Genomic DNA, 24,144 nt, shown 5'->3' with positions numbered 1-24,144 from the left:
GTGTCGCATATTTAAATACATTTTATGGATCAAATCAACTGCAGGTAATTTTAAATTATATGTTTTGATCTCTATTGGGCTATAATCAGAAGGTCCATGTGGAAAGAGAAACAGAGCCCAAGTGGTAAGTAGACGGACAGCAACAACCACTCTATTACCAGCATATGTACCGATTCCTGGTCTGTAATCATTTAAGGACTTATATAAGTCAGTCTTATTTGCAGTTTGTTTTAAGCAGCATTAACATATGATGATCTATGCCAGTATTTTTATGGAAGTCCCCATATGGAAATACTACAGCCCTGAACCCTGAACAGTAACTATAGCTTTCTTCAAGGTCAATTCTTCGGGTGACCATCATGGTAAAAGAAAAGTTTATATTTTATCTAAGGGAAGAAACCGAGAGACCACTGGCTTCATTGATTAATGTGGTGACGGACGTTCCTAAAGCATACAATCAAGAAGCTGTTCTATTCTAAATTTTTGTGCCAAAAAAATTCTAAAATCAAGTATAAAATAATTGTGCATATCTTTGCAAATGTGCTCACGTAGTACTAAGATATAAAAATAATACAGGCAAAGGAAATGTAACATAGCTAAATTAATGTCAAATACTGTGAAAAGAGTTGTATCAGAAATGTAAGAAGGGTGCATTTTCACTCTTTTACCACATGAAATATTTTTGACACTTCATATGTTAATCTGATCATCTAAAATACAAATATATGTAGTAGAACACATCAGGAAAATAAAATAAAAATGTTCACAGAATTTATCAAATGGTTTTTTTCTTAGATGCATGCAGATTAAAGCTAACTAAGGCCACTGCAAGAAAAGCCAAGTATTATATTTATCAATTGTTCACAAAGCAGAATTTATCATTGTTTCTTGTTTATACTTTATAAAAATTAGCCTAGATTTTCTACAGTATCATTTAAAATCAATGAAGATGGTTTGTATATTGAAATTCACATTTTTAAAAATTACTGTTCTTTGAAATAAGAATGAGAAATTATATTGACAATCATTAAGCCCCTTGTACAAATTCATTTTATATGGTAGGTGATACAATATCTGTAGGTCTTTCTGACTAAAAAGTACGTTTTTTCAAATATCTTTTGTGGCACAGATTAAAAACATACTAATTTTAAATTAAATTTGTAGTTGTGACACAGTGAAGGGTAACTCATTGATCAGGTAGTCTTAATTTGTATTTTTGTTAGCCTTTCAATTAAGAGTGATTAAAAGCAAACAGTTAATAAATCTCTCTGTAAAACTGGCCTTTGATATAATATGCAATCCCATCTTATTTTAAAAGTCTCTATTTTTTTCTCTTTCATTGCCAAACTAGGGAAAGCTGTTCCTTCTTCCTCCCCACCCCCACTATTTAACAAGGAAAGTCTGGGCTTGCCAAAGCTAACTCCTTTCTAACGAAGGGCAGTACTGCCCCCTAGTGTCCATATGACATAGCAAAATCGTTGCTCAAAAGGGAGAACGAAAAAGTTTCGTTTTTTAAAATTTTTTATTTAAATTTGTATTGTTATGTTAATCACCATGAATTACATCATTAGTTTTTGATGTAGCGTTCCATGATTCATTGTGCATAACCCCCAGTGCTCCACGCTGAACGTGCCCTCCCTAATACCCATCACCAGGCTAGAAAGTTTTAAATAAAACAATTCAAAAGCACGAGTTTCAATGTATCAACGTGTCAGTTTTAGAATTGTGCCTGGATGCCATCCATTTTTCAAATAGTAATGGTCTGCACATATTGGTAGTCAAGCACGATTTGTTAAAGCAAAAGAAATCAAAAGATCAATGAAATTGATTCAAGTTCGGCACAGATATAAAATATATGCTACTGTTGCCATTGCTGTGAGCACTAGAAACGTCATTCACTTTTCCCGTGGTCCAGTGCTTTGTGATAATCATTTAAATGTAAACTCAAATATCCAACTCTACACCCCCCACTAGATCATGTAACCTTCTTACATGTTCCTATAACATTGTTCTTTTCCTTGGTTGGTAGCGCTTTTCACAGGTTGTCATTATATTAGTGGGATAATTTGCTTAATGTCTATTTTACCAACTAAATGTATATGGGCCGAAACTACCTCTTAGTATTCACCACTATATCCTCAGTATTTAACACTGTGCCTAGCGCAAGAGAGGAATATTTGATATTCTGATGAATTAATAAATAAGCCAGAGAAATCCTTTATTAGGAATACAGGTGGGGTCGAGGTACGCTCTCATAGTTTCATACTAATTTCCCATTTAATAAGTTGCTCCTTATTAAAACGACACACTTTCGGGTCTCTTAATCCACCCTTCTGGGTTTCAATTCTCGCAATATGCTTCTTTCTGGCTTTCTTAGTGTCCTTGTCCTTCAAAAGGGCATTATCATTTAGCTTTCACTTTCTCCTCTTTATTAGGGCTTGAAGTATTACTGCTTTTGGTGTGGCCTCTAGATACAGGTGACTGGATTTTATAAGTTATAGTCTATCTCCTTTAGAGGGGATACATTCCCAATTCCTTGACATATGACTTCCCAGTATGCATGGTTATTTAAAATTCTGAAATGACTTCATGATATCTTCTCTGCAAATACTTCTTGGAGTATGCATAAGATAATGCCAAAAATTCAGTTGTCCTCTTCCATGAAATATATTCAGCCCATAATGACTGACTCACAGTCATGAGTCATTGACATGATGGTAAATTAGTATCTTGGGACTTTGAGGTAACCTTGACTTTATTTGGTACTCCCAAGCTTTGCAATAAGCTTAAGCACTGCAACAAAATTTGCTTTTGAAGATATAATTAGAGGATTAGTTCAAATGCAACTGGCAAATAGGGGAGATTTTGGTACAGCACAGAAAGTCCCTTGCCTCTTACGTAACTTTCTCAGCACATTAATAGTTTGGCCTACCAAGTGACAATGGCCAAACATAAACAGACAACACAGCTGAATATAGAAAGGTGGCATAAAGTAGTCTAGGCATGCCCTTTGATCTATCATTCTTTTCGGTTCAGTTGGGCCACATGCTATGTGACTACTGGAAATGCTTATTATGTGATTTCTCTTATCTTTTGCACATTTTGCGTTGACTTCATAACTCAGCAATTTCACCCATTCCTTATACCTGCTTCCATCCTGGTACATCTCTCCCCATCCTGATTTTTAAAATAAAGTCCTATATCTAAAGTAGTATATATTTATTAGAAATTCAGTATGTCATTTTAACTGGTACTTTTTAAAGGATTTTTAGTGTTCTTGTCACTGAACTACATAGGCTTTGAATTGCCTCTTTCAACCCTCTATTTTTCCTACATTAGTGTGTTACTGAACAGAACATGAGGCTTTTCAGGAATGTATATATCCTATGTAATAGACTCTGGTAAGCAGAATATTGGCTCCCCGAAGATATTCATGCCCTAATCTCTGGAATTTGTAAAAATATTACCTTACATGGCAAAGGAAAATTAAGATTACTAAGCAACTGACCCTAAGATGGGGAAATTATTCTGAATTATCTAAGTGGGTTCAATGTAATTATTGGTTCTTAAAGGTAGAAAAAGAAGGGTCAGGAAAAAAAGAGACTAGAGCCACTACTGCTGGCTTTCAAGATGGAGGAAGGGGCCATGAGCCAATAAATATAGTCAGCATCTAGAAGCTGGAAAAGGCAAGAAATTGGATTCTCCCCTAGAACTTCAAGGAAGCAATGAAGCCTACCAAAGTTTGATTTTAGCCTGGAAAGACCCATGTCAGACTTCTGACCTACAGAACTATAAGACAGTGAATTTGTATTATTTAAGCCACCACTCTTGTGACAATTTATTATAGCAGCAATAGAAAAAAAAAAGAAGTTAGCAGGAAGGGAAAAATGAAGGGGCACAAATCGGAGGGGGAGACGAACCATGAGAGACTATGGACTCTGAGAAACAAACTGAGGGTTCTAGAGGGGAGGGGGTGGGGGAGGGGTTAGCCTGGTGATGGGTATTAAAGAGGGCACGTTCTGCACGGAGCACTGGGTGTTATACGCAAACAATGAATCATGGAACACTACATCAAAAACTAATGATGTAATGTATGGTGATTAACATAACATAATAATAAAATAAATAAATAAATAAATAAATAAAATAAAAATGAAAAAAATTATTAAACCATAAAAAACAAATACAAACACACATCTTTAAATTGCTGCTTTTATTTCTACTATTAATGTACCATATCTAATATTGCACAATTGCATCTGAAAAAATGTAAGTTAGAAATGCTTTTATTAATTTAGTAGAAGACCGACATTTTAAAATGTCCTTTCTAGGTTTATTTTCATTCAGGGATTACCAATAACAATTAGATCTAGATTGTCATTAATTAAATACCAATACTCCTTTAGAGAAATCAGGATAACTCTTGGTGAAATGATTGTATATACATATTTATACACACACACACACACACTCACGCACACAGGCACTCACTTTGGAGATAAATCACAACCCCTCCACTACAAGGAAATAAGCAGCAGGTTTATCGTTTTAGTAACACTATCATTACCAGCTCATACCCTAACATCTGCACAGAAGGCCCCACCTAATTTTTTTACTTAAAGTTCCCTTCGGGGTGTCATCTGATGTAGGAAAGTCATCTCTATACCCCTGTCTCCTTAAAGCTGTCCTGTCATCTATTCTGTTTTCTCCAATGGCTGAGAGTGAATTAACTGCTGTTAATGAATCAATGCACATTGATACATTTACCTTAAATTAAACAATTTAATTTTAACTAGATCCTTTAGGGGATATTCACTTAACCTTTGACTTTAATTGATATGAGTTTCAGGAGATAATATTAAGCAGGCGGGATTTTTTTCATCCTCCAAATCTCATGTGTTCAACCTTAATTGTAAGGTTGGGTCCCATGCATCTAACAAACTCACTCTTTAACCCCAGCTAATTAGCAATATTTTTTTTTCTGTCTCCAAAACATTCTTAATGGGATGACTGATGGAAGTTCATTGTTATTAAAATGATACAAATCTCACAGTTTTTCTTGGATGATTTAACTGAAAGTCTTAAAAATATATTTATAATCTCCTCAGTTGTAGCTGTTTTAGCAATGAAGACTGAGAAGATAGATGCTATATGTATTTGATGGACTGTCCTGTAAGAAAGACACTAGACTTATTTGCTTTATCACCAGAAGGCAGAGCATCAAAAGGAAAATTAGAAGAGAAACAAATTTATGTTCAATATAATCGAAATTTGAAAACATACCAATGCTGAAAATGGCATTGGTTTCCTTCTGAGGTACAATGCTCCTGTAGTTTGAAGTGTTTAATATTAATTAGATGGCAGTTAAACAGGAATAAATATTGTGGCATTTACTCTGTTTTCAGTGGACTTTATGGATAGAGCTCATAGAGATCTATCCTGGGGCTCAAACAACTTCATCCAGAGTTGGTCTCATTCCAACTCTTGGCTGTGCTTCCCAACGTGCTGGTTTTATTCAGGGAAACGTTCTCATTCTGAGGTTGGCAAGACAGATCCCAACAGTCCGAAGTGGATGTCTAACACTCTTCTGCCACTCCAGCGAGGCAGAACTTCACTTCCCAGACAGTAGTTCTGAAACCGCTGAGAATGACTATGACTGACCAGCCCTTGGTCTTATATCAAAGCAGGAGACTGAAAGCACGATCAGTCCCATTCAATTACAAGGACTGAGTGTGGGGAGCAGGAGATTCTCTAAGAAAAGTACAGTATCATTAGCAGAGAGGAGAGTGGATATCGAGCAGCTCAAAACAACAGATATTGTTTATAGTGGGACTTGGATTTCTAAAATTTCTTTTAGCTCAAAGATTCTATGGTTTGTAAATTTCTTTCCTTCTCAAATGCAATTGATAAAAAAAATTTCTGTGAGGACTTCAGATTGTTTTTAATTTTGAAAGAAAATTAATGCCCTTTTTCCAAAAATAAATTTTAACTAATAGGGGAAGATTTCTTTCTCTTTTTTTAAGATTATTTATTTTTAGAGAGAAAGAGAAACGTGTGAGCAGGGGTGGGGGTAGAGGGAGAGGGAGAGAGAATTTCCAGCAGATTGAGCTGAGCTCAGAGCCCCATGTGGATCTCAGTCTCACGACCCTGAGATCAGGACCTGAGTCAAAACCAAGAGTCAAAGGTCAACTGCTTGAGCCACCCAGGTGCCCCATAGGGGAAGATTTCTTAAATAAAGCACTCAATATTAGTTAGGGTGGGAATTTAGATGCATCATCTTCAAAAATGAGGTATTCTAGGTAACATTATTTGTTACACAATACTGTGTAATTGTTGTGCAATATGTAATTATTGTGTAATAGACACAGTATTGAATTACATTTATTTTGCATCTGATAGAAGTTATGCATGATATTTCTCTAAAATTCTGTTTGTGTTTCATAGAAACCTGTAAGTACTGCAAAAAAAGAAAGTGATTATCTTTGGGGATTCTATTTGTCAAAATAACATCCCTTTCAAACACCTACTGGGAAAAACTTGGAAATCAATCTTATCATGGGGTTCACTTGGGATGATGGGACATGGGTTATTTAACTACATTTAGAAGTGACATTCAGGGGCCGCATGGGTGGCTCAGTTGGTTAAACAACCAACTCTTGATTTCAGCTCAGGTCAGGATCCCAGGGTCCTGGGATCAGGCCCCACTTGGGGCTCTGTGCTCAGTGGGGAGTCTGCTCTAGATTCTCTCCCCCTCCTCCCCACCAACCGCTCGCTTGCTCACTCTCTCTCTCTCTCATAAAAAAAATAAATCTTAAAAAAAAAAAAAAAGGAAGTGGAATCCAGGAATTCTGGAAGTCACCAAACTCCTTTTTAGGCTAACATTCCATAGCAGCAGCAAAGCACAGGGATTAAAATTACAGAATTTGGTGCCCTACTGTCTGGGTTCAGATCCTAGCTCTAACACCTACCAGCTGGCTGACCTCCAGCTGAGGATAATAAAGGCTGCTACCCAAGAGGGCTATTATGAGGATTAAACGAACTAATATTCATAAAGCATTTACGATAGTGTGCATCACAATAAGTGCACAATAAAAGTCTCTTTCCAACTCTATTTTTGTTGTTTGTAAAGATATAGATAGCATTTACCTGATCAGTGATTAACTCAATTTTGTCATCTTTATTGCCTCTTTAACAAATGAGGATGTAATGTAAGAGGTGGTATGTTCATAATAGTCTGCCTCTCCCTGGGAATTAATTGATATAATATTATATAATATGATATAACATGATATAATTTATAAGGAAAATAATATAGAACTCTAAAGAGGGAGGTCTTTTATTGCTTGTACTTTATTGCTTCCTCAAATAGATCTATTTTGAAGATTAGATTATTCACTGAGTCCATTGTTCTCAATGCTTTGAAGTATGAAAGTAAAATAATTGGCCATATTCATCTTGCCTCTTTTTTGGTGACTGGTTTTATAAAAATGTATTCTGTTTCCTAAGAATGAAATGCAACAAATTTAATTACACAGCAAGAAAATATATGTTTTTTTAAATCAGATGCCATTTTTAAATGAAGTAACTCCAGTTTAACCTACTTTAAAAAATATTAGCTGAAGAAAATCTGGAAGTAAAAGAAAAAATATACATATTTGAAATGCAATAGTGTTGGGGTGCTTGGGTAGCTCAGTTGGTTAAGCATCTGCCTTTGGCTCGGTCATGATCCCAGGGTCAGGCTCCTTGCTCAGCAGGGGAGTCTGCTTCTCCATCTCCCTCTGCCTCCTTCTCTCTCTGCTTGCTGCTCCCCCTACTTGCGCTCTTTCTCTCTGTCAAATAAATAAATAAAATCTTCTAAAAAAATTCTGAAATGCAATAGTTTCACTTAGTCTTGTAGAGATAAAAGCAAGTTAGGAGTTATCAGATTTTTTTGCAATTCTCTTGATTCTCATCAGCTTAATTGCATTGCCATCATTGGTCTAGTCTCCATGGGCAGTTTGGGAGTAGAGGTTGGCACAAAACTCTGTGAGGAGGGGCAGAACAGATGCCAGTATGGATTCCTGAGATGAGCTGTAAAGTTAATTGCATTCACATTGTTTTATCAATGTTTATACCGAGAATTATTATACAGAATCCTGTCTATTTGTTATTCATAGAGGATGTTAGCTCTTGCCAATCTTAAAACAGAATGCCTTGCCCATTTAATTTTAGCAAATAAACTAATAGAGCAGCAAATGGGCTTCTTTGTTTTATTGCTTGCTTGATATTGGTTAGTCAGGACCTCTCTCTTGGATTTGATTGGTCTTGTTTAAAATATAGGGATAGCCAATCCAATTCTACTGTCATGCAAAGTCCTGAGAACAATTTGGTTCCTGGAGGACAATAGAGTATCTCATGATAGAAAAGACAATATATAATCTGCAATTACATATTAAATTGTAATTGAGGCTAAGAAATACTTTAGACATATACTTTATAATTTTTTTCTTTTAAAATATTCTTATATTTAATATAGACATTGGCCTAAAAATTGCTTCTTTTTGAACATGCCTGCTAAAATGGCTACAAATGCTTGATTAGTTTGAAAACTGAGCTAAAATATACTTTGTTTTCTCACATATAAATAAATGACATGGTAAAAAAGGAATCTGACGAAATGATACAAACACACACACACACACACACACTCTTACATAAAGAGTGCATACATGTTATAAACACATTTGTTCATATAAAATGTTACTTCCGTACACTCAACTTTGCAGTGAAACTGAATATGTTACATGTTAGGGTTTGATACTTAAGTATTTGCAAATAAAAATCAATGTTTTGATATTAAAATTTGTTTAACATGTAATCTGAATGGTATAATAAAAAAACCTGATTTTTAAAAAGGTAGGTGAACATATTTGTACCTAAATAACAAGGAAATAAGAAACACGTAACTATAAGTCACATCTGAATATGTTCTAAAGATATGGTTTTACTATTTTACAAAATAATTTTTAATGGTGTAAGCGACATTTATGGAAATTTCTAATAATGCTTTTATTCTGACCAAGACTTTATATACTGAGTTTCAGTCTAGGAGAAACATTTTATAGCTGAATTATAATCCCCAAAAGATAGGAACTTAACTTGAAAGCTGTAAAAAACTCCTTAGTTATAGCATCACAAATAGGAACCTATAAAAACTTGATGGCTGTATATGAATTAGAGTTGAGTGTACTGTGTAATTATCTCAAACAGCCCTCCTGGTTCTTAGCTTCTCTTAAGAGTCGGGCAACTGCTCAGAAGAACTGAACACAGCTAAATACTCCAGAATTCAGACGTATAAAACACTGCATTTCCTGCCTTGTGATCCAACCAATTTAGTATGTGTATTTTGGGCTCTAATTTCTTCTTTTGAAAAATGAGCTGTTTTTCTAAAATTATTTAACATCTTCAAACACAGGGTAAAGTAAGCTAAAACTTGAAAGAAAGATGACAGGAACTTTTCTCTCAGCTGGCCACCAATATTCAGGAAACAAGGTCTTTAGGAAAAAAAAATTCAACTGACATTTTCATATTGCTGTTAGATGAAAGAAAAATGATTTAGGATGGAGTAATACACAGTTTAGGAAAGAAAGACTCCAGAATCACTTGCTTGGCTTAGAAATCATTATTTCTTGTGTTATTTATATTTAAGTCCTCTCTTACTGCATTGCAAGATGACATCATACGACAAAACCACCTTATGTACAGTTTTATCTATATGATCAATTAACTGCTGGTGATAATGGCCTTGGTGATGCTGCCACTCACTCTGTCAATTTTTTCATCTGTTAATTGAGATCTATTAGTATTTTTGTGCTTTCATAATATTTTTGTAACAAATTTCATCTTTCTCTTAAATGTTTTCCTGAGATGTCTATATAGGGTTCTATTTATATATACATACATATATATATATGAAGGAATATATATATGAATTGGAAGATATATGTATATATCTTCTAATGTAGATTTAACAGTAATGACAAAATATTGATTTGTTCCCAACTTTGCATTTAAAGACCCAAATATGACCTCCTTCGCTTTTCCCCACCTATGTTTCATATTTCAGGCTTATTGAGAAATCAGAAGCAGCTATAATAAGAGACTAAGAAAATGAATTTAGTATTCTAAATGCAAATTTTTTAGATAAATGGAAAATACTATTCTATTCTTTTATGGGCTGAAATTTCATTTCTAGAAAAATTTGCTAGACAATATCAATTTAATTTTATAAGTACATCTCTTTTATGACTCAAAAAGTTATCCTGATATCTTTCTTATAGCTTGAAACTAAATTATGTATTTCTGTACATTAATCTTCATATTGACAGGAGCAAGATTTTTTCTGAAGTTTGTACAGAAAATATGTTATATGGTAAATAGTGAAGTGACTCTCATCTAGGTCACGGTCCCAGAAAGTTATGCATGGAGAGCATAAAGAAGTCTTCAGTAATGTTTACTTTGTTCTATAAGCAACAATCTTCCAATAGTCTATATGACATGTGCCTGGAAATATTGTCCATTAGTAAACCATTGGTGGCATAACATTCTGTTATATGGGTTCAACAATCTTTGCCACCTTTCAATTATTAATATTAGCATTTAAGCAAGAAAAGTCAATTGAAACAGAATTCCTGTTTAGAGACAACCAGTGTAACCATCCATCCTTACCTGCAACATGAAAGAATGGAGATAATCTCTAAAATCCTTTGTTGATCTTTAAAAACCTGTAATTCTTGTTATTGAGCAATTTATATGCTCTCTACTCCTCGATATCCCAGAGAATCTACTTTTATTGAGTACTTATGATGCCTCGGGCTTATAAATGGAAATCTAGTTGGAATGCATAACACCTATGAAATAATTACTGGGCAAAACAGCACATTATTTAACCTATAAAAATCTCCACATTTATGATATAATTAACCAAATTCTTAAATGGGTTGCTATTTATCAGGAATTCCTAAAGCTATATGTGCATAAATTTGGGTTTGGAAACACCCTCAAATGTGAAAAAACAGATTTGGAAATGTGTAGTGATTATGATAATAAGAGATAATGAGATGGCTGTTAAACATGCCCCCCCCCCCCACGCACAGCAACCATTTAACAGAAGCCTTTAAAAATCTAGGAAGCGAGGTGAAGGAGTATTTTTCTAAAGTTGAGCCATTAGAAGTTTTGTTTCATTTTTAACTTTAAGAGAACAATAAGTATCAGAACTGTTACTTCTAACACCTGGACACAGACTGTGTACCCATGTACCTTCTCCAACCTAAGTATTTTCATTTGCTAATGAGGATGGGGCTGGACAGTGAGACTTTCAAGTTCTTAATGCTTCGATCACACACCAAATAAGCTTCGAAAAAGTTAATGTTACACAACTATTCAGCTGGTTACAAAGAAGAAATAAATAGGGTCATTTCAATGGAAAGGAGGGTAGGAGGTGGAGGTGTGGGTCTTTGGAGCCCAAAATGAAAATCTACCACCCCCAAAAATCTTTTTTCACAAACCTGCTGTGCTTACACCAGTAAGAGCAAACTATCAGTGTGTGGTATACTGAGAATTTATGTGCAGTAACTTGGTAAACCAGGACTAGTCAAGTGCTGTCTGGGTAGTAAAACAATCTTTAAGAAAAGCATAGTAAAGGAAATTTTAAAAAATTAAAAGTCCTCTGGCAATCCATTTTAATCTAGCATTTTCTTTCATTTTAATTATTGAGATAACACTATAACATTTAACATCTCTTCTTGATTTTTTTAAAAGCTTGTAGTAAAGTAGTTATAGAAGAAAATCGCCTTAATGTAATTAATAATCATTCTTTATATAAGAATAAGCATTGTACTAATGTTTATTAGTATAGTGGCATTTAGTATTAGTATTAGTATAATGGCACTAAATGCATTCCCATTAAAGGAATGAGAAAAATAGCAGGTACAACCACAACATGTAGCATTATTTTGGAGATTCTAAACAATGTGGTAAGAAAAGAAAATGAATCAGGAAAGGTAAATGTTATTTTAAAAAATGAGATGAAACTATTATTGTTTGTCACATGTAAATTTTTTAACTCGGAAATTACAAAAATCAACTGAAGAGCTTTATGAAGCAATAAGAAGTTTAGTTAAGGTGTCTAGAAACAATCAATCGACATGCATACACACACACACACAGATGTGTGTGGGTCTACTTTTCCTAAAAGCAGTAACACCCAGTTAAAAAATATATAAAGAAAAAGCCCCTATTCACAGTAGCATTGAATAAGCAATAAATGAAGCCTGGGAATAAATAAGCAGTGTGAAAGATTATATATAAAGAACTTCTTAAGCATTGTTGAAAGATGTAATGAAGATATAAATAAATTATAATGTTGAGCATTAAAAGATTTGCTCTAACATACAACATCATATTAAATATAAACGTATTAAAACAAAGTATAACTAGACTGTTGAATCACAGACCTGTACCTCTGAAACAAATAGAACATTATATGTTAAAAAAAAAAGAAAAGAAGATAGCAGAAAGGGAAAAATGAAGGGGGGGAATCGGAGGGGGAGATGAACCATGAGATACGATGGACTCTGAGAAACAAACTGAGGGTTCTAGAGGGGAGGGGGTGGGGGATGGGTTAGCCTGGTGATGGGTATTAAAGAGGGCACGTTCTGCATGGAGCACTGGATGTTGTACGCAAACAATGAATCATGGAACACTACATCAAAAACTAATGATGTAATGTATGGTGATTAACATAACATAATAAGAAAAATTAATTATTTTTTAGAAACCCCTGAAAAAAAAAATAAACAACAAATAAATTGTGCTACCTACAAAAAAAAAATAAACTAAAACAAAGTATAACTAGTACAGGAACAGAAAAATATATCAGTGAAGCACAGCAGTGAGTCAAGAATAGACCCATGTATGTATGATAAAGGCATGATTCCAAATCACTGGGAAAGGGGCGCCTGGGTGGCTCAGTTGGTTAAGCGACTGCCTTCGGCTCAGGTCATGATCCTGGAGTGCCGGGATCGAGTCCCACATCGGACTCCCTGCTCAGCAGGGAGTCTGCTTCTCCCTCTGACCCTCTTCCCTCTCATGCTCTCTATCTGTCATTCTCTCTCTCTCTCAAATAAATAAATAAAATCTAAAAAAAAAAAAAAAACAAATCATTGACTGTATCGTATTAGGATACTGAATATTCACATGGAAAAAAGGGTTTAATTAAAGTCCTAGCTTTGGGCGCCTGGGTGGCTCAGAGGGTTAAGCGTCTGCCTTCGGCTCAGGTCATGATTCCAGGGTCCTGGGATCGAGTCCCGCATCAGACTCCCTGCTCCTTGGGAGCCTGCTTCTCCCTCCGCTTCTCTCTCTCTCTCTCTCCCTCTGTCTCTCATGAATAAATAAATAAACTCTTTAAAAAAAATAAAGTCCTAGCTTTTAAAATATACAAAAATAAATTCCAGAAGGATTAAAAGGTAAAAATCTTAAAAATAATAGAATAAGACAGTGAATTCCATCGTGAGAAGAAAAAAAAAAACAATTTTTTTAAAGATCTTATTTATTTATTTGAGAGAGAGAGAATGAGAGACAGAGAGCACGAGAGGGAAGAGGGTCAGAGGGAGAAGCAGACTCCCTGCTGAGCAGGGAGCCCGATGCGGGACTCGATCCCGGGACTCCAGGATCATGACCTGAGCCGAAGGCAGTCGCTTAACCAACTGAGCCACCCAGGTGCCCAAACAATCTTTTCTAATCATGACATTAAAGCCAGAACCATAAAGTAGAGGAAGACCAGATGTGGAAAAAAAAAAAAAAATCCCTTTAAGACTTCTGTATAGGAAAGACCCTATCTGCAAAGTAAAAAAGACAGTGTCAAACTGGGAAAAATAGTGTTATTTGTATACTTTAAAAATTTTCAAATATAAGTTCCTCCTACAAATAAATAAGACTGATCTGGCTGAGTAGGATGCTTGGGCACTTTTTCTACTTTATATCCTTTAAAATATTTTAATTTTTTAAAAATGAGTAAATGCTTAAAGGTCCAGAGATTTTGTGAGGGTTAGAAGGTGAATGAATGAAAATTTATAACAGGGAAGAAAACAGAGGACTGTGCTCTGTGATTTTGTAGTGTTGATCCTGATATTCCTTCCCTCTAACTGTCCTCCACTTAACCTTGACATCTCTCTTGCTCCCATGCCTCTGTCATGGCCATTATATGAAATACTGAGATATACATTCTTTTCAGTCACAGTTTTTATTGAAACATGTACATTTCTTACTTTAGAATAAAAAGTAGTTTATTCATTTGGGGGCAGCTAGGTGGCCCAGTCAGTTAAGTGTTTGCCTTTGGCTCAGGTCGTGATCCCAGAGTCCTGGGATCGAGTTCCGCCTCAGGCTCCCTGCTCAGCAGGGACCCTGCTTCTCCCTCTCCCTCTGTCTATCGCTCCCCCTGCTTGTGTTCTTTCTCACTCTCTCTCGCTCTTTCTGTCAAATAAGTAAATAAAATCTTTTTTTTTAAGGGGTTTATTCATTTGTATAGTCTACGCTGTGCCAAAGTTAACAGTGCATTCTGAAATCATAGTGTTTTATATATAAAGGTTTATTTCTTACTCAAGTAAAGTTGCTAAGGTGCTGGCCCTGCTCTAAAACAGCCCCCTTCCAAGCAGGGACATTGTTACATCTTATAACTGCCATCCCATACATGTTACTTCCAAGTGTGCTGTCACATGACAAGATAGCAATGAAGGGGGAGAGGGATGTGGGGAACATCTGTCAGAGAGAGGGATCCTAGAAACCCCTGAGAGAGAACTGCTCCCTCTCAAAGCACCAGCATGTTAGCTGTGCCTGGAGTCCTTACTCAGAAGCCTAAGTACGCCAATGGAAGATCCTGAGATTAAGTTTAAGGCATTAAATGCTTCAGGCAGTAAATGCATTGAAATAAAAAAGGCTTTGGTATTCTTCCCAAGATGCCAAATCTATTTTTAACACGCAGCTACTAACTTTTATCATGACCTTTAATATCATTCAAATGGTTATTGTGGTATTGACTATTTGCCAAACAATACACTAAGTGCTGGCAAACCCCATTAGTTTCAAATTATATTTGTCTCATGAAGGTCTATCCTATAAATACAAGTTCTTCTTAAACTTACTCTATTTATCCCCCGAATATGTTTATTCAATTACCACATTTGACTGTGGCAATATCGTCAACTCAATAACCCATCATCTAGGTGGCACTCACTGAACTATGTTTAGGAGCTCAAAGGAAGTAGGGCAGTGACTAGAATAACTTAAATTTTATTGTGAAGTTCACAATCTGTAACACCAAACTGCAAAGGGAATGAGAGGTACTGATATTAGTTCAGATGTCCTGTAGTTTTGCTAAACATGGGACACAGAAATTAAATATTCAACAATCATTATTGCAAACCAAGTTTGCCAGGAGCCCAAAGACATTAGTATTTGATAAATATTTTTAAAGCACTTTCTATGAGCAAAATTTGGTGTTCAGGGTGCTATAAAGGAAACACTGGAAGATATATCTTCCACTCCCAAACAAGATTACAATCCAGGTAAGATAAGCAAATAACTAACCAAAAATAGATCATGATAAATATAATACAGGAGCAACTAAGTTGCCACTGAAGGAGCAAAAGAGCAATGCTCAAGGCAAAGAGGCCAGGGTTCACCAACAGCATAACCTTGGATGACATTACCTCCAGACTCAAGTCTGATCGTCTTAATTTTACATAAGGCCTGGAAGTCTGGATTTTTATGTCTAATATCCTTCTACAATGTTGTAAATTTAAAAAAATAAACACGTAGATAAATTTACAGGCTGAACTTGACCATCGGTGTGCCAATGTGAGGACACAGCAGAGGTGCCATTTTTGGAAATACTATTAGAAACAGCACAGGCTGCTTTGGGATCAGGATGTGGAAAGCTTTGCAGCACTGAGGGTTTTATCCTCAGTGGAGTAGGAAATGGGGACATTTGAGGGGTTGTTAACAGAGGCATGAAATGTAATGACTAAAACAGTGCCTAAGAAAGCTGAGTTTAGCAGCAGTATGTACATTGGATTGGAAGGCTGAACTGAAAGGAGGGAAATCAATTAGGGGGCTATTCCAATATGCCAATGAGACTGTGAACCAGGGTGATAAAAGTGGTAATGGAAACAAGGGACACGGATGGTGGTTAGAACGTGGAAACACACACAAAGTTCATAACAGGCTCTTTCTTCCAAACATAATACAAGTTCATATGAAAATTAATTTTTTGAAAAGCAGGCTAGCCATATATACATAATAATGGCAAAAAGTAGGCATTACATATGTGTTCAACTATTTAAACCAATAGTAACCACTGAAGTAAATAATCACTTTTTTTAAAAATGAGTATGGCACATCCTCACTGACTTCCCTTACCAATCCTATTCACCCCCTCTTTAAAATTGCTCCATCAAAAAGTAAGATTTCAAATTACACAGCGCCAAATGTTTATACCATATCAAAGATATAAGTCAGAGGAGAGAGAACTTCCATCAACTCCTTAGTGAAACAATCCCTTGGTAAGAGTTACTTTCTCATCAATGTCCTTGGAGCTGTTTGTTTATGGCTTTTAGCCCTGATGTAGGTAAAGAGAAATGTAGACATATTTTCTATTAAATATGTATATATGATATATATACATAGATGTATATACGCATACACACACATACCACAAATACACTATAGGAAAATTATGGCCGCCGCATTAAAATCTAAGCTTTTTTTTTTTATTTTGTTGACTGCATGGTACCAGATAGAGTGTTTCCATAATTATCACTTAATAAATGTTTGCTATATAAAAATAAGTTTCTGATATTCTAAGTAGCCCCCACCCTGTCAAGATATTTGGGTATTGATCTTATTCAGAAATATGGGGGAGGGTGAGACAAAAAGTCTGTATTCGTTCACCTAGTTCTTTTATTACCCTTTAAATATGAAGCATCTAACTCCTCCCTCCTTTCAGATATTCTGAACCCAAGACAAAGGCTTCACAGTTATTTACTATGTACCCACTGTCCCTGTGGGATATGCAACTCAAATGTTCAATTTGGGATAGGGAAATTCTACTTGCTTTTTCGTTTACTTTAATCTGCATCTATTGTGTGTCCACTATGTCCGAGAGAGCTAGGCAACCTGGGCAGACAGAGGGGTAAATCAAACACTCAAATTTTGTATCATAAGGAACACAATTCTAGAAAATTTTAAGGACAGATGTTAAGTGTTACAATTAGGAAATTTTAGCCAGAAGGAATTATAGTCCCAGTAGGTCATTTGGACTGAGTCAAAAGGATAAAATTGCTGCAAAAGGTAGCAAAAAGTTGGTGAAATAATTGACTTGTTGCCCTCTCCACCCAGAGATTTTACTTATGGAGTTAAGACACCAGCCAAAACCCCACAACTTTTGCTTTGACATAGTTGCAAAAGAGTTGCTCACACAAGAACCAACGAAAAAAACAACCAATAGGTTCAGTTGTTTACTCAGCCACTCCTGGTTCAAAGAAAACGGACTCGCACTTTATGAAACCTGACTCACCTCTACATAGATATCCAGAGTGCATCTTATCTCTCAACATGCCATGTGAACTTTTCAGATTCTGTCTTTATGCTGAATCAGGCATTTTCTTCATATCCTCACTAGTTATTATATTTGCTAACTTTCCTTCAGAAATTTACATTACCTTAAGGTAATAATTGTAACACTTTTGGATCTCTAAATTGCTTCTACTATAGATATTTAAAAGCTGCTACTTACTTAAAAGAGGTGATTTCACAGTTTAAAAGTCCAGTAACTTTTATGAGAAAAAAATGAAGGAGTTATACAATCAAAATTATTTGCTATAATTATAATGGAAAGATTTTTCTTTCAAACCACTCATTGCTATTGGATTAGAATTGTATAATGTGAATTTCGAATCTCTACTTTGGTAAATTTTTCTCTGCTTCTTGATGTTGTAGGTGTCCAGGTACACAGAGCATGAAATACTGAGTAGTGTTGAGTGGTATAATAAAGACTATAATAAACAAGGAAAATGAGAGGAAATAAGAAAAACAACAGGAACAGATACCAAGACAACTGCTTGTTTTTTGTTGTTTCAAGATGGATAATCTTGGGAAGGAATGGTAATGTGGGAATGGGGGAAGTGGTGTGGAAGAATAAAAGAGGTACCAAAGAAAGTATAAATCTCTCCACTTAACAACCAGAAGAGTATTCCCTGTACTACAAATTCTATTTCTTCTGGAAAACAATAACCTATTTCCCAACAAACATTGATATGTTGGTTTAAATTAAGAATGATAAAGCTGGGGCACCTGGGTGGTTCAGTAAGTGTCTGCCTTCAGCTCAGGTCATGATCCCGGGGTCCTGAGATAGAGCCCCAAGTCAGGCTCCCTCCTCAGCGGGGAGCCTGCTTCTCCCTCTGCCTCTGCCCCCCTCCCCTCCCCCTCCATCCTCCACCACTCGTGCTCTCTCTCTCTCTCTCTCTTTGTCTCTCTCTCAAATTAATAAATAAAATCTTTTTAAAAAGAGAATAATAAAGCTAAGTTACTTTCTGTGGCCATTCTGTTTCAGTAAATTAAATGGCAAAACCATTTCCTGATGAATGAGAACTGTATTTTCTTTGTAAGTTTATATGTGTTGTCATTAGATAACCTCATTTCCAAAATAATTCCAAGCAAAGGGGGCAAAATAATGTGGAAGCAATTCTGCATTTTGGGACATAACTTCAGTCCTACTGCTGGATCTCTGGCCATTATTGTATGATCTTGGCTTGTCACTTAGACTCTTCAGCTTTGGTTTCATCTGCCAGACCCAATGGAAAAACCCTCTAAGCTAGGGAGTCAAGTGATACTCATCTTTGTACCCCAGCACCTAACAGAGCACCAGACACAAAAAATATTTTAACAAGTGTATATAAAAACTTTGTAAAATGGGGATAAAATCATTTACAATGTGATTTTAAAGATCAAGAGTCATCAGATGCAATAATTGTTCAATATGTAAAATATGCATAAATATAAAATACTTCATTATTATCTCATGGCTAAAAAATGTATTTTATATTATATACAGTTTTGTAAGAAGCCTTAATTCTTTTTCTTGAATATAGTCTCAGTACATATATACATAATATAGACATATATATATAATTCAATTAATCTAAGCCTGCATATCCTCATCTAGAAAGAATTATGTTAATTATCTTCAATAATTTCTTCCATTTGTATCTTTTATGGACAATAAATTTATGATTTAATGTTTTATATACATATCAATCTACCTGTATAAATATCAAATAAAGAGAAATTATAATTCATTTAACATTTTATCTGAATGATCAGGGTTATATGGCTCTTTTTTACCTCATGAAATACTGTTTATTGCAATACAGAAACCAATATTGTAATAAATCTATCAAATCTATCAAAATAAACTATCAAAAATTATAGAAAATCAAAATTTCAACAAACCTATCAAAAATCGTATTACTGATTGAATGATATGTTCAAACAATTTGAAAATGGTATTTAGTAGAAGAATAGGAATTTCCTGAACTCAAGGAATTTATAGTTTAATTGATGTGACCAAATTATCCTATAAATAGAGACAATAGCAATTATTTCAAGACAGACTATAACTAAACATCAAGGAGTTATAAACACTGTAAATGCTACAGAAATTCGGATAAGAAGTAGTTTAGAAAGACAAAAGAAAGAGAAGACATGCCAAGAAAATGAAACTTTAAAGATAAATAACATTTGACAAAAGACAGTGAGAAGTACCTTCCAGGCAAAAGGAATATAAATCAAGTTGTGGAAGTAAAAATAACCTGAGTTGTTTTTTGAAAGTGAAGAAATCAAGTCTGACAAAACTGAGCATGTGTTTTGAGAAATAATAGGAAATAAGATTGGTAGGAAAAAAGGAGAAATACAATATAGGAATTCCTTAAAGAATTGTAAATAGAAGAACAATATATTAGTATGTGGTGAGTCCAGAATTAAGGAGAACAGCTAGGAAGGAACTGCAGTCACTAATGTGGTACCCATGAAAATCAAGCACAGACCAATCTCTGCAGATGAAACTAGTAAAGGATCCTTCATTCATCTTCAATCAACCTAAAGGCATGTCTATTTTTATCTTCCTTCAGATCCAGTGACATAATTTTGCAGGCACTAGATGTCACTGTTCTACTTAAGCAAAATAAAATCTAGTCATTTTGAAGTCAATTGCATCTACCTAATTATATCTACCTGTATGTAGATCTAAGTCTGCTTTACTCAGTTCAGACAATTTCAAAATAAAGTACCAGTAGTGATTTGTACCTACTGCAGTCTGATGAAAAATTAGCTCTGAAGTTCTCTTTGACATTTTCCCAAAGTATCTTTTACAAAGAATAAAATCAAAATTTAAAATAATTTAATTCAAGAGAAAAATGAGAAGAAATTAAGCATTTGTATTATTAAGAAATAGGAAAATTCCTACCATATAAGAAAAGGTTTTGTTGGGTGCCTGGGTGGCTCAGTTGGTTAAGCGACTGCCTTCAGCTCAGGTCATGATCCTGAAATCCCGGGATCGAGTCCCACATCGGGCTCCCTGCTTGACGGGGAGTCTGCTTCTCCCTCTGACCCTCTTCCCTCTCGTGCTCTCTATCTCTCATTCTCTCTCTCTTAAATAAATAAAAAATCTTTAAAAAAAAAAAAGAAAAGGTTTTGTTAATTTTTACACAAATAAAACAAAACTAACACAATTTCTTCAGAATGAGTCCATATTCAATTTGTTTTGTGAATCTAACTATAGGGAACCACATATAATTTTCTTTTATCTGTCTGGTATCTCATAGTTGGACCTTTGATTTCTTTTCTTGGAATTCCTCATTGGGCCTAATTTTGAAGGTATAATCAGTCTCACACAAAAAAAGCCTAAGGGATTAATTTGTTCTCTCTTTCTGCTGACTTAGGGTTTGATCAACTGGATACTTTTTGGGACTCTGAGTCTTGAGTGAATGGTGCAGGGATATGGGAACTGTTTGGAGGTATTCCTTTAGGAGCTATGCTGATGTAGACTGGACTGTTTCTGTTAAAAGGCTGTTGTTGCACCTCTTGTGGCTGATTTCTCTAGAGTCCCTGTAATTCCTGGGTGTTCCCAAGCTTGGCCCTCCAGATCATGAGTCCATGAGCCGTGCACCAATACCACCACAACCACACACACACACACACACACACACACACACACACACACACACACACAAATAGCCTTACAATAAATTTCCTTTTCCTTATAGTAGCCATGGTCAGTTCTTGTTGTTTGCAATCACACAAAACAAAAACCTAAATCCACAGTTTGAAGAGCAATACAATTGCTGAGCTGGTATTAAACTACTGCTTTGCTGTGTCAGATTCATGCTTGCTGAACTTCTAAGGTTGAGAGAAACACAAAGGAAAAGATTCTCAAGGAAGAAATCTTTTATGTACCTTGTCACAAAATACCCCAATTCTGAACTCTAACAGTCTTTTCTCCTAAAAGTATCTAGGTACTTAATCATCCTCAACCTCTAAGTTTCTACCTTTTAGACATCAGTCTTGATATTTCTCTGAGAGATATAAAGGAGTTGAAAGACAAAGCAACAGTATTTTGAAAATTACTGGCAACGTAGCCACCTCTCAAAGCAGCCTGAGAAACTGCAGGAATGCAGGCTGTCATTTTAGAACTGACACAGGGACTGGCAGCAAGAAAAGAAAATTGGCTTGGAAGCAGTTTCCTGCCCCTATCCTAAATGTTATGATTTCTTTTTGAGAGGGAGCCTGGGATGGTAGAAAGGGCAGGGACTTTAGCTAGCTACAAGTATACCAGGGTTCCATTTCCCAACTCCACTATTTGTTAGCCATACTAACATTAATAATTTAATAATTTCCTGATTCTCGATTTCCTTTTTTCAAACAGGAAAATAATGCTGCTTCTCAGGGTGGCTGTGAAGTAGAAGTAAAATTCCTTGCAAGGAGTACCCTAAAAATGCAATTTCATTTTCTTTTTTCTGTCTCTCTCCCAAATCCCACCCACCCCAAGGAACCGGGTCTGGATGCCTCAGATGTGGATCTAGAAGGAGGTGACTAATCACATGAAAAAGAATCTCACAGTAAACTCTGGGACAATCACAGAATTATTAACTTCTAGAGCTTGAAAGAATCTTACTGATCTTATACATATGAGGATGGAACTCAAGCACAGAATGTTAGGATCTTTCCCAAGGTCACAAATAATAACTAAAAGCATTTACATGCCTTATTTCACACCAATTTCCAATCAAGATTTTTACATTATGAAAAAGCATGATCTGAAAATTCGATCCATTAAAAGGTATGTGTGACATAATGACCCTTGCCCAAAGCATTTGCATTTTAAAATACTGATAGATAAATATATACTATTTGGGTGGACTTCTTTTTTTTTTTTTGCATGGGGGACATTCCTATCCGTCCTCAAATAATACAGAGCTGGTGTCCACCGATATGGATAGGTATAAAACTTGAGTCTCTAGGAACTGCAAAGACAGAAATGTCTGGAGTCTCCTTTCTTTCTCTTTTTTTATTGTTTTGGTTCAAAAAATTAAAAAGGAAAAATATAAAGAAGAAAATAAAAGTTTTTGCTACAGTAATTTGACCACCTAGGATTAAAAGCTGTTAAATCATAGCCTTCTCCTGGCTTCACATTCTCTTTCCTGCTCTTTGTTTCTCCATAATATATGAATATTTCACAAAAATGTGATTATACAATGCATATGTTTCACAATATTTCCCACTTAGTCCAGACTTAGGGCAGGCTTCATTTGAAGTTAATAACAGCCAGCAAACCTACAGCATTTCATAGTTTAAAAATACTTTCTGGTACATTATTTTCTTTGCACTTTGTGACCAGAGCTGTTTGAGGGAGAATGGACAACAGATTATATTTAGAAAAACAAAGGGGTAGAGTTACATAAACAAGCACAAATCTTACTTTCTACCTAAAAGGATCATTATGTGGAGTGACTGCCCTTTATACTGAAAATTAAGATGCCCCTCCCCAATACTGATTTCAAAAAAGACCCCCCAAAAATGTTCAGATAAAGGCTTGCAAGTATCAAAACAGAATCAGAAATGTCATGCAGACCTGATGTCTCACTATGCTCTACAAATGTGATCTTAAATCTCCACAGTAGAGGCACCTGTCAGGCTCAGTTGGTAGAGCATGTGATTGTTGATTTCAGGGTCCTGAGTTCAAGCCCCCATTGGGTGTGCAGCCTGCTTAAAAAATATATTGTAAATCTCTAAAGTCATATCAACAGTTTCAGAAAAAGTAATTTTAAATATTATGCACGTGTTAATTTAGAAATATTAAGATTAAAAAAAGAGAAAGTCAAAGTACTAGAAAACATTTTTTTAAGTTTTTATTTAAATTCTAGTTAGTTAAAATATAGTGTAATATTAGTTTCAGGGATACCTGGATGGCTCAGTTGGTAAGCATGCAACTCTTGATCTTGAGGTCATGAGTTCAAGCCCCAGTTTGGGTATAGAGATTACTTAAAAATAATATGATATTAGTAAACTTTAAGCATTAAAATAATGTGTCTGGTTGATTACTACAGTGGTTTACTCTTCAGTGTTGCCTTATTTTAAATCATTTTTCTACTGTGAATATATTTCACACCCAGGATCCATGCCCATCTTGTACACTGGTATATCTCTAATACCTCAGTGTATCTCTAGCACCTAGCACATACCCACAGTAAAGAAGCTGCTTAATAAATAGCTGTTTAATAAACATATTCAACACAATATCCTCATCAATTAAGAAGTAATTAGCCCACGTTCCAAAATTATTATCTTTATGACTTTGAAAAAAATTTCAATTTATTTGTATTATGCATCAATTAGTGAACATACAATATTGAGACTCTACTTTCCGCAATACCTTATGGTGTAGGCAAAGGAAAAACATACACTATTCCTGCCTTCAAAGAGCATATTCTCTAGTTGAGAAATGTGTCTGATATATCGAGCAATGCACATTTGAAAGTAAATAAGCCATTTAGA

The sequence above is a fragment of the Eumetopias jubatus genome, unplaced genomic scaffold (assembly GCF_037043125.1).
Source record: "Eumetopias jubatus isolate StellerSeaLion01/CBP00866 unplaced genomic scaffold, mEumJub1_p1.0 scaffold_3, whole genome shotgun sequence".
Lineage (NCBI taxonomy): Eukaryota > Metazoa > Chordata > Mammalia > Carnivora > Otariidae > Eumetopias > Eumetopias jubatus.
The sequence above is the reverse complement of the archived record's forward strand: the minus strand, read 5'-3'. Positions refer to the sequence as shown.